Here is a 10,632-nt window from a genome sequence, read left to right as displayed (position 1 = left end):
TTTTCTTCTGGAGGCCCAGAAGTTTTCTGTGAACTTCTGTTATGAGATACTTGTCTGAGATGATATTGCTGAATGATTTTTCCCAGTCCATAGGTTTTCTTTTCACCCTGTCTGAAAGAGTTTTTTATGAGCACAGAGATTTAATCGTTAGAAAGTCCCATTTGTCAATTTTATCCTCTCCAGATTATGCATTTCTGGTACAATTTTGTTTGGCAGTCTCCTTATACGATAGAATAGGCCTAAACTTGGTCTCAGTTTGTCTCTTAAGAACCTTAAGGCTTTGGGCTTTACTCCCATGCCTCTGACCCACCTTGAGTTGAGTGTTTTATATGGTGTGAGATGTGGATCTCCAGCCCTCTTCTTTTTATTTTTTTAAGTTTGCTTTTTTTTATTATTATTACTAATTTTAAAGAAAATATACAGAGATTTTGGATTTCCGTTCATTCATTGTTATACTTTTCTCCTTGTCCATCCCTCCCCTTCAGTTCTCTCTTCTCCTTGAAAAGTAAAAGAGAAATTCTTTCATTGTTATACAATCCCCACCCCCACCCCCCAGGTCTACTCCACTATGCAGCCTTTAATCTGGACTCCTGTCATGACAATAATACCTAATCACATATCCCTTTTAAACAGTTTTCTCCCTTATCTCTTTCAATGCAGTATAGATTATTTATCCCATCTTTCTCAGTCTCCCCCCAACCCTGATGTCAGTCTTTTTTTGTGACTGAGTTATTTCACTCAGCATAATGTCCTCCAGGATCACCCATTCTGAATAATATTTCATAAGTTCCTTGTTTTTTAATTCCAGCCCTCTTCTTACAACAGACATTATGATTTGCTGTATGCATACATTTTATTTGGAATTTTATAAAGTAAGACTTTATACAGATTTAATACATTTAAAGTTTTGATTTAGTTATAATCAAATTTGCAAATGCTTCCTTGTTACAGAGGTTGCATATGAAATCTCATTTTGTGCATACCATATATCCAAATTGCCCCATGTATATTTTTCTTTCTCCTTGAGAAGAATGGATTTGAATCCCTGAAGTGATATTTAGTTTATAATTTTCAAAGATAAATAAACAAATGCTAAGATTGAGATCCCTAGATAAAAAAGAGAAATATAGTGAATTTTGTGAAATTAAAAGAAAAATGGAATTTCAATCTGATAAATACACTGACTATAAAATAACTGTAGCCACTGGAGAAGCAGTAAAATGAAGGCTACACTGTTAGTATCATTTTCTTGATGTCTTGTGATGCTTCCAACGCAGATATATTAAAAGAAAACAACTATTTATTCTTTATTAAAGAAGTTCATTTTAGAATTACTTTTAAGAACAGCCAGACCATGTATTTATTGCTTACTGTAGCAATCAGGAGCTATGCTCAGTGTTTTACATAAATTAACCTTTTTTCATCCTACATCTCTGTGAGATGTTGTGGTTTGATACCATTGAGCCAAGAAAGTTGAGGCTTTGTGAAACTAGCCACCAAGCCTGCGACCTAATGATTGTTACTAGAATTGTTCCTAGATTGTCCAGTAGAACTGCAGCCAAATAAAAAAATAATTTTTTATCCATCTCTTCATGGGTTGTATGCAGAGAATCATCAATCAGTTTTTAAAAGTTTGTATTGTTTTAGTCCCTGTCATTGATGCCTTTAAATTGTAGTATTGCAGAAGAGTACTGAATAGCTGTCAAACCGTCAAAAGAACAAAGTTTATCTTGAAGGAAGTGCAACCAGAGTGCAACCTTAGAGGCAAGAATGGTGAAACTTCGTGTCACATACTTGGCCATGTTGGTGGGAGGGACTGGTCCTTGGAAAAGGACAACATGCTGGGAAAGATGGAGAGTCAGAGAAGGTGAGGTAGACCTTCAACAAGATGGATTGCTACAAGGTTAACAGCAGGCTTGAGAACATCAGAGATGGTGAGGATGCAGGAGGACAGGGCAAGGTTCAGATGTGTTATTCACAGGGTCTCTGTAGTCTACTCAGCAACACCGAACAACAGTCATGTCCTTTATAGGGGAGTTCTAGTGTCGTAGGAAGTTGTGGTGCTAACTTAAAGGTGACGCTTCTCTAGTGGTTCAAATCCACCAGTAGATTCTCTACAACAGAAAGGTGGACAGTCTCCTCCTGTGCTATTCACAGTCTCTGAAGACCTACTGGAGGATCAGCTATGAGTTGGTTCCAACCCCTCTGCAATGGCTTTGACTTTATGAAATGTTTAGATTTTCATTTGATGAGGACCTAGAAATAAATCTTAGTTTTGTGGTTAAAATAATACAGCTGAAAGCTAGCATAGGGTTAATAGCATTAGCATCTAAAGTACAAGATATATAGTTCAATCTGAATTTTCGATGGCCAGTGACTACTGTATGTGTGTTGGGGGAGGAGGACAGTAAGTATGGCCCTTGCAGTATTTGAGACATTTTATATTAAAAAAAAATCACACATTGTTTATTTGAAATTAAAATTTTCTGGCCATATGTTGTTTTCGTTTACTTGGTTCCATAGTCAACACTCTTGGTAACAGCAGCCAGCAAATCAGGAGACGAATTGCTTTGGGAAAGTCAGCTGTGAGGGACCTCTCAAGTGTACTGAAGAGCAACGACGTCAGGCTGGAGACTAAGGTGCACCTGATCCAGGCTATAGTCTTTGCAATTATGTGCTATGCATCAGAGAGTTGGACAGTGAATAGGGATGATAGAAAGAGAATTGATACCTTTCAGTTGTGGTGCTGGAGAAGAGTATTGAATATACCATGGACTGCTAGGAGAACAAACAATTTTGTCCTGGAAAGGGTGAAGCCAGAATGTTCCCTGGAGTCAAGGATTCTGAAGCTTTGTCTGACATACTTTGGGCATGTTGCAACGAGGGACTGGTCCTTGGAGAGCGACATCATGTTTGGCAGAGTGGAGGGACGGCGCAGGAGAGGAAGACTCTCAATGAGATGGATCAATTCTGTGAGTGGAGTGGTGGGAATGAATGTATTTGAGACAGCAAGGTTGGCACAGGATAGAATGGCATTTAGGGCTCTTGTACATAGGATCGCTATGTATTGAGTCACAAATGACTTGATGGCACATGACAACAACAGGTTGGTTGCCAGATTTGACAAATAATGTTATGGGAAAGCACATTAAATTTTACTTTCAGAGTAGTCTATGCCTAGCTTTGTGTTATATGCTTTGTAAATATTGTAATTATTCCTTATAACAAGTCTCCCCATATGTAATGATATTTCTGTGTACTATATATGGGCATTGAGGTCTGAATTCCTGTAGTTCTATCTTAGAGCCAGGATCCAATCAGTATTTGTAAAAACATGCTATGATAATAAGATTTCTGATGAAATAGTAATACATTTAAAAGAATAAGGGGGGAGGGTTCTAATTTAGATGAACCTTTACACAGGAATTTAAGTTCACATAACAATTTTATACAGATTTTCCTGTGACATTGGTTACAATCTTAACAATGTGTCAGCATTCTCATAATTTCTATTCTTCCTATTGTTTCCATTAACGTGGTGTTACCTCCCCTTCTGGCTTTCTCACCTTTGCTGACTGTTTGGTCTCCTATAGTTTGAGAGTAATGCATTGCTCATTGGCACTATGAATCTATTATTTGACTTAAAGAAAACCTCTAGAAATAGCTTCAGTTCCAACCTAGCAGTTCCAGGAGTATCTTAGGATGGTAGTTCTGAGGGTTCCTTTAGTCTCCATGGGTCCAGGCAGTTTGATCTTTTTTAGGAATTTGAATTTTGTGATCCAACATAAAATGTATGAAGCTATTCTGACTCATAGGAGGAAAAGGGCACTTGTCTTTCAGCTGGACAGTTCCACATTTCTGATTTGTGATAAAACATAGCAAGGTAGATTTCATTAACATTGAAGCCTCCTGTGTTTTCACCAGGAGTGGTGTGTTTTCAGTCAAATCAGGTAAGTTTGCAATAAGGAAAATTGCTTACCAATTATCTTTTTTGCAGAAAAGACATTGAGTGACATATGTCTATTCCTTGTCATAGTCCTAACTCAAGGAGTCCCAGTCATACAGTGGTTAATGTGTTAGGCTGTTAACCAAAGTATTGAAGATTCAAAACCAGTAGCTACTCCACAGGACATGAGAAAAGAGTCTGCTTCCATAAAAATTCACAGTCTTGGAAACCATATGTGGATGTTCATCTTTACCCCAGAGGATAACTATAAGTAGATGTTAAATCAACAGTAATGGGGTTTGTTTGTTTTTAATTACTAGTTAAGGATAGAGTACTGTGCTTGCATTAAGTGTTAAAGATTACATTGTTGTAAATACTATCATAGTGGTCTGAAATATGATACAAAGACTTTTATATAAGTTACTCTTAAGGAGTTCTCGTGGCCTTGTGGTAAGAAGCTGTGTTGCAATCCCAGAAGTATATGGTTCAAACCCATTAGGTGCTCTATGGGAGGATAGGCTATCTCCTCCTTGGCTTCTGAAAATCCACTGGAGGGTCAGCTAAGTGTCAGTTCCAATTTGAAGGCACACAACAACAATATGCTATTATTTCTAAAGAAGGTCCTAAAATATAGGGGTGACCAAGACATTGGATCCTGGCCTTAACTTTTATCCTTTTTACATATGAGGCTTTATCCTCTTTCATCTCTCTCAAAATCAGTTTGATGCATACATGAAAGAAGTTTCCTTCAAGGAAATGGTCTGTTTGTGGAATCTGGCAAGTCCCAATTGCACAGGTTAGGCTGTAGGCTGGAGATCTCTGCTGGCTCATGGTATTGTAAAAATGGAATCCCAAAATCTCTGTAGATGTTCATTGAAATGAAAAATAAACAACCTAAATTTAAAAAAAATAAATGCTGGCTCCCTTTCCGCCGTCTTTCCGTGCCTCCACAATGGTGCGCATGAATGTCCTGGCCGACGCTCTCAAGAGCATCAATAATGCCGAGAAGAGAGGCAAGCGCCAGGTTCTCATCAGGCCGTGCTCCAAAGTCATCGTGCGGTTCCTGACCATGATGATGAAGCATGGCTACATTGGCGAATTTGAAATCACTGATGATCACAGAGCGGGGAAAATTGTTGTCAACCTCACAGGCAGGTTAAACAAGTGTGGCGTTATCAGCCCCAGATTTGATGTGCAGCTCAAAGATCTAGAAAAGTGGCAGAATAATCTGCTTCCGTCCCGTCAGTTTGGTTTCATTGTATTGACAACCTCAGCTGGCATCAAGACGAAAACACACAGGAGGAAAAATCCTGGGATTCTTTTTCTAGAGATGTAATAAACAGTGCAAATAAAAAATAAAATAAAATGCTGGCTCATGGTGTAATGGAAATCCAAAATCTGCAAATCACATGGTAGGCTGGTGACTTCTGCAGGCTTATTTCACAATATTCATAGATAAAGAGGCAGGAAGTGTTTAGGAGTAAGAGAGAAAAAAGAGAGAAAGCTCTGTAAGGATACTTGTTTATCTTCTTCAGACCGATCACATCCCAAAGGAAACTCTCCCTTCAACTGATTGGTTTGATCTTTCAGATCACATCATGAAAGGTGATTATACTGCATTGCATTATTTCACATCACACTATGAACAGCAACCAGTCCAATGTCTTCCCCTTGAAGATTTATGGAATCATAAACCACTGGGAATCATAGCCCAAGTCGACATAGAAAATTAACCATCATGGTAGGGCGATGATTTCTCTTCTAGCATCAACAGCTTTTCAATCCCATCTTGTTTACAATTAACTACTTAATGTTACAAGACAGAATTTCAAAGTCATCCAAAAGTCTAATTCTCACTGAATTTTCTGAAAAATGTAATTCAGTAGCAAAGAGTAGGTGAAAGTCTGGGCGATTTAATTGTCAGTCCTCCACTTTGACAACTTTCACTTCACATCCTTCACTGCCAAGGTTACCTTTTCTCAATTATCCTGTTTCCCTGTATTCCCTGCAAGCTGCTGCTCCTGCTGCTTGGGGAGCAGTCTTTGATCCTTTCAGTGTGTTTACCCTTCAGTTTCCAGTTTTATCTTCCTTTGGTTTTTTGCAGCTATAAAATTCATACAAATTTGACATTTTTTTTTAAAAAAGATAAATATGACAATTCTAAAAGAGAGTTTAGGCCTTGGCTAGGATGCAGAGTTTTCAAGTTGAAACCTGGTGGTTAGCATAAGGACTGTACAAAGAATGCTTCTGTACTCAGACAAGGTCAAGGAGAAATGGGCTATTTTGCTTTTTCACTTTGAGTTTTTCTTTGGTGGGAAACATTTTTTTTATCAAAATTCTTGATCACTTCTTTACATTCCAGTCTGTTCAAACATGATTGTTATTTACAAATCAATTAAGATAAAATGTATTTAAGATAAGATTTCTCTTTTTTAATTCATGCTTTGTTCTTTTCTCCTGTATCTTATAGCTCTCTCCTCTGTTTCTCTGTCCTTCCTCTTTTCTGTTTACCCTCTCCTAACTTCATCCTGAAGAGGATTTGATTCTCTGGTACCACTTGCTGTTAGGTGCCACCAAGTTGAGTATGACTCATAATGATGCTATGAGTAACACATCTGAATTTGACCCTCTCCTATGTCATCCTCACCATCTCTGGTATACTTAAGTCCATTATTACAGTTACTATGTCAGTCTACCTCCCTGTGGGTCTTCTTCTCTTTTGATGACTCTCCACCTTTTCTAATATGATGTCCTTTTCCAAAGACTGGCCCCTTATAACAATATGCCAAAAATATGTGAGATGAAGCTTTGCCCTCCTCGTCTCCAAGAAGCACTCTGGTTGAAATTTCTTCAAAAAATTTTTATTTTTCTTTTAGCGGTCCAGACCAGACACTGGTAAATGGTTCTTTAACTATTCAATACTCTTCTCCAGCATCACAACTCAAAGGCATTCTTCTTCTCTAACCCTTATTCATTGTCCATGAGTCAATAAATACTCATGTATCAGTTATTAAGTTGGTCCTTAGAGAGTATTGATAGTTTAGTGGTAGAATTTCTGCCTTGCATTTGGGAGACCCAGGTTTGATTCTTGGGCCTTGCACTTCATACTTAGTCATCATAAACCAGGATCTAGATGTTCACAAACATAAGGGCACGGTACATAGTGTATAAGTTTAGGAAGAGTACAGCAAGCTCTGGTGGCCTGGTGGCAAGAGGCTGCACTCCAGTTGCAAAGGCGTGTGCTTCAAAGCCACCAGCTGCTCTGCTGGAGAAGGTTAGGAAATCTCCTCCTGTGGGATTAACTGCCTCTGAAAACCTGCTGGGGGGTTAGTTATGGGTCGGTTCCAGTTCAATGGTATACAACAACAACAGCAATGTGATAATGAGGGATGGAGATATGGAGATAGAAACTCTGGAAATATGCTGCTGTCCTTTGGTCCTGATTATAGATTCTTCCCCAGTAGATAGAAATTATTATACAGCCTTATAAGTAAATAGTGTCCATAAATAAGGATATTTTACATGGTCTTACACAAATCTTAAAGGATGAATTTTTATATGTTCCTTAACCAATAGTAGATGTTCATTTTGAAGGGTGGCTTGTGGATGGGGTGCATGTGTGATAGATTTCAGATGGCAATGGTGGCACCATTCGGGTGGTGTGATGCCACCAACAGCTCTGTGGGAGAAAAATGGACAATCTTCTCCCATCTTTAACAACCTCTGAAAAACCCACTTGAGGGTCAGCTCAGAGCTGGTTGACTCAGAGGCAATGAGTGAATGTGAGCGATAGGCTGAAATTTAAATGGAAGCCATTTAAGACATTTGATGTTATTAAGTGGCTTGGAATCCATTAACTCCAAGAGTCATAATCTCTTCATGTGACAGGTGAGAATTTCTTGATAGGATTCTTGGGTAGAATATTATAGAAATAGATCTATAAAATGTCCTTCCCTGGAACTGGTGGTGGGTTCAAGATACCAACCATTCATTTAACAGCTGGGCAGTTTACCCTTTATGCCATCAGGGTTCCATTAAGGAAAATTGTTATTGTTAGGTGCCATCAAGTCAACTATGACTCATAGTGACCCTGCAAACATCCAACCTGAAACCTGCCCTATCCTGAGCCATCCTCGCCATCTCCAAAACACTGAAGGCCATTCCTGAAGTCACCATGCCACTCTATCTGACTGAGGGTCTTCTTCTCCTTCACTGACCCCCACATTTCCAAGCAAGTTGTTCCTCTCCAATGAATAGGCCTCACCAAGCTACATGTCCAAAGTATGACAGACAAAGCTTTGCCATCTTTGCCTCCAAGGAATACTCAAGCTGCACCCTCACTAGAATATCTATTTGTTCTCTTGGTATTCTATGGGATAGTCAGTATTCTTCTCCAGCACCACAACTCAAACGCATCAGTTCTTCTTCTCACATCCTTATTCATTGTCCTGCTTTCAGATGTGTAACAGGTGATTGAGAAGACCATGGCCTGAATTTAAGGACACTTTAGTCTTCAAACTGACATCATTGCTCTTTAGCACCCCAGAGAGGTCCCTCACAGCTCCTGATTTCCTGACTGCTGGTGCCAAGGGTGTTGATTGTTGATCCAGGCTTCAATCCCTTCTCCATCTACCATAATGTTGACTGTTAGTCCTGTGGTGAGGACCTTTATTTTCTTCAATGTTGAAGTGCAAGCTACTCCGAAGGCTGAAGTCTTTGATCTTCTGCAGCAGGTGCCCCAAGCGCCTCATCACGTTCAGTAAGCAAGGTTGTATTATCTACATAATGCTGGGTATTGATGCGTCCTCCTTCGATCTGGTGCCACATTCTTCCTCAGTAGAGTTAAAATATGGGCTAGTGTGTGAAGAGGGAACTGGGAAAGGATGAGATACAATAAGATTGGAGACATAAGGGACAATCAAATGACTTTTTATACCCTGGATTAACAGTGCTGGTTGCACTTTGGCCTTACCTCTTGGGCTGCTAACTGAAAGCTTGTTGGTCTGAATTCACCAAATGAGAGAAAGATGCAACAATCTGCCTGTGTTAAAATTTACAGCCTCGGAAGCCCAGTCAAAGACTGTCATGAATCAAAAGCAACTTGATGGAAGTGGGCATAGCTTGTGAATGGAGCCCTGGTGGTACAGTGGTTAAGTGTTTTCATGCTAACAAAAGTCAGCAATTTGAGTTTTATTATCCACTCCATGGGAGAAAGTCCAGTCGTCTGATTCCATGAGCTATATGACCTTATGGGGACATTCTATTCTATGCTAAAGGATCACTATCAGTCAGAATATATTCAATGATGATGAGCGTTTCTTAGTGTTGTTGTTAGGTGCCATCAAATCAAGCATGTCTCACAGTGACCCGATGAACAGCATTTCTGAACTCTGTCCTATCCTGTGCCAACTTTACAATCTCTGACACACTCAAGATCATTGCTGAAGTTACTTTGTCAATCTACCTAGTCTTCCTCTCTTTTCTCATTCCCTCACCTTTCCAAGCACAAGATCCTTTTCCAAGGAATAGCCTTTCCTAGCAACATGCCCAAAGTATGGTATTGTTGGAAAAGCTCAATATTTGCAGTCAAAACCAGGCCAAGTGTCGATTGTAGAACTCATTTGCAAGTTCCAGTTGAGACTGAAGAAAATGAAAACAAGTCCATGAGAAACAAAATATGATCTTTAGTCTCTCCCACCTGAATTTACAAATGATCTTAAGAATAGAGTTGAGGCATTGAACACCAAGACTCGAAGATCAGATGAGTTGTAGAATGGCATCACAGATATCATTCATGAATATATTTTTTATGTGTTCTATCATTTTTCTTTATCCCTCAGCATAAAGGAACATCAAGTAAAGGCTATTAGTACAATTATGCACCTCATAACCATAGTTATATATTTGGCTAGAGCAGAAATAATGCGTTTTATTCAGCAAATAGTATTTATCAGACTCTTACTAACTACTAAGCAAAGCCAATATTACCATAAAAATGCAGAGATGCAGAGGAAACAATATTGAGAACGGGAAGTCCAATTCATTAACTGTTACCTTAAGATATTTTCATGAGCTAAAATATGGCATAGCAGTAGGGATTGTAATAAATGCTTACATTTAAGAGATATTAAGATTGAAATGACAGAATGTGGTGACTGACTGGAGGGAAGTAGGTTGGTATGGGAAGGAGAAAGCAGGGATCTTTACAGTCTTCCAAAGTTGACCTGCATTTTCTCTTTTTTTTTTTTAGTTTGACAGCCTGATGACTTTGTGGGTGTTTCAGTTTCCATATGTCTAGTTATCAGTCTGACCAGCTGTCAGTTCTGTCATCCCATTTGGTTGGTACACAGTGGTATGGAAAATATGATGGGTCATAGACCTTGTAACAGAGGCCACTCACTTTGGGAAAGCTATTATCAGGAATTATGCTAAGTAGCTCTTCTTGTCAGATAAGTTTTGCTAAACTCTTCATTCTGCTACTCAATATGCAGTACAAGATGGTTAGCAGGAATTGGATGCAGAAGGGAATACAGAGTTGTTGGAAAATGGGGAGGGAAGATGAGGATCTGATAAAAAGGAATAGTTTCAAGTCTTAAGAGAGGAAACAAAGGCACAGAATGAAGACTTAAAAGAGTCATTGGGTGATTTATGGAGGGAGGAGGCTGTTGTCGTTGTTGTTATGTGCC

At 39.0% G+C, this 10,632-nt stretch overlaps 1 protein-coding gene and 1 pseudogene across 1 annotated transcript in view; both read left to right on the top strand.

Annotated features, from left to right (window-relative positions):
• The window catches only part of FAM19A2 (family with sequence similarity 19 (chemokine (C-C motif)-like), member A2), a 785,110-nt gene that overhangs the window by 507,586 nt on the left and 266,892 nt on the right, over positions 1-10,632 (top strand). The gene's annotated exons all lie outside the window — the stretch shown is intronic.
• LOC102852886 lies at positions 4,896-5,274 on the top strand (annotated as a pseudogene).

Source organism: Elephantulus edwardii, unplaced genomic scaffold, assembly GCF_000299155.1.
Source record: "Elephantulus edwardii isolate Elephantulus edwardi_28Jun2011 unplaced genomic scaffold, EleEdw1.0 scaffold00047, whole genome shotgun sequence".
Lineage (NCBI taxonomy): Eukaryota > Metazoa > Chordata > Mammalia > Macroscelidea > Macroscelididae > Elephantulus > Elephantulus edwardii.
This window is presented reverse-complemented; position numbering and strand designations above follow the sequence as displayed.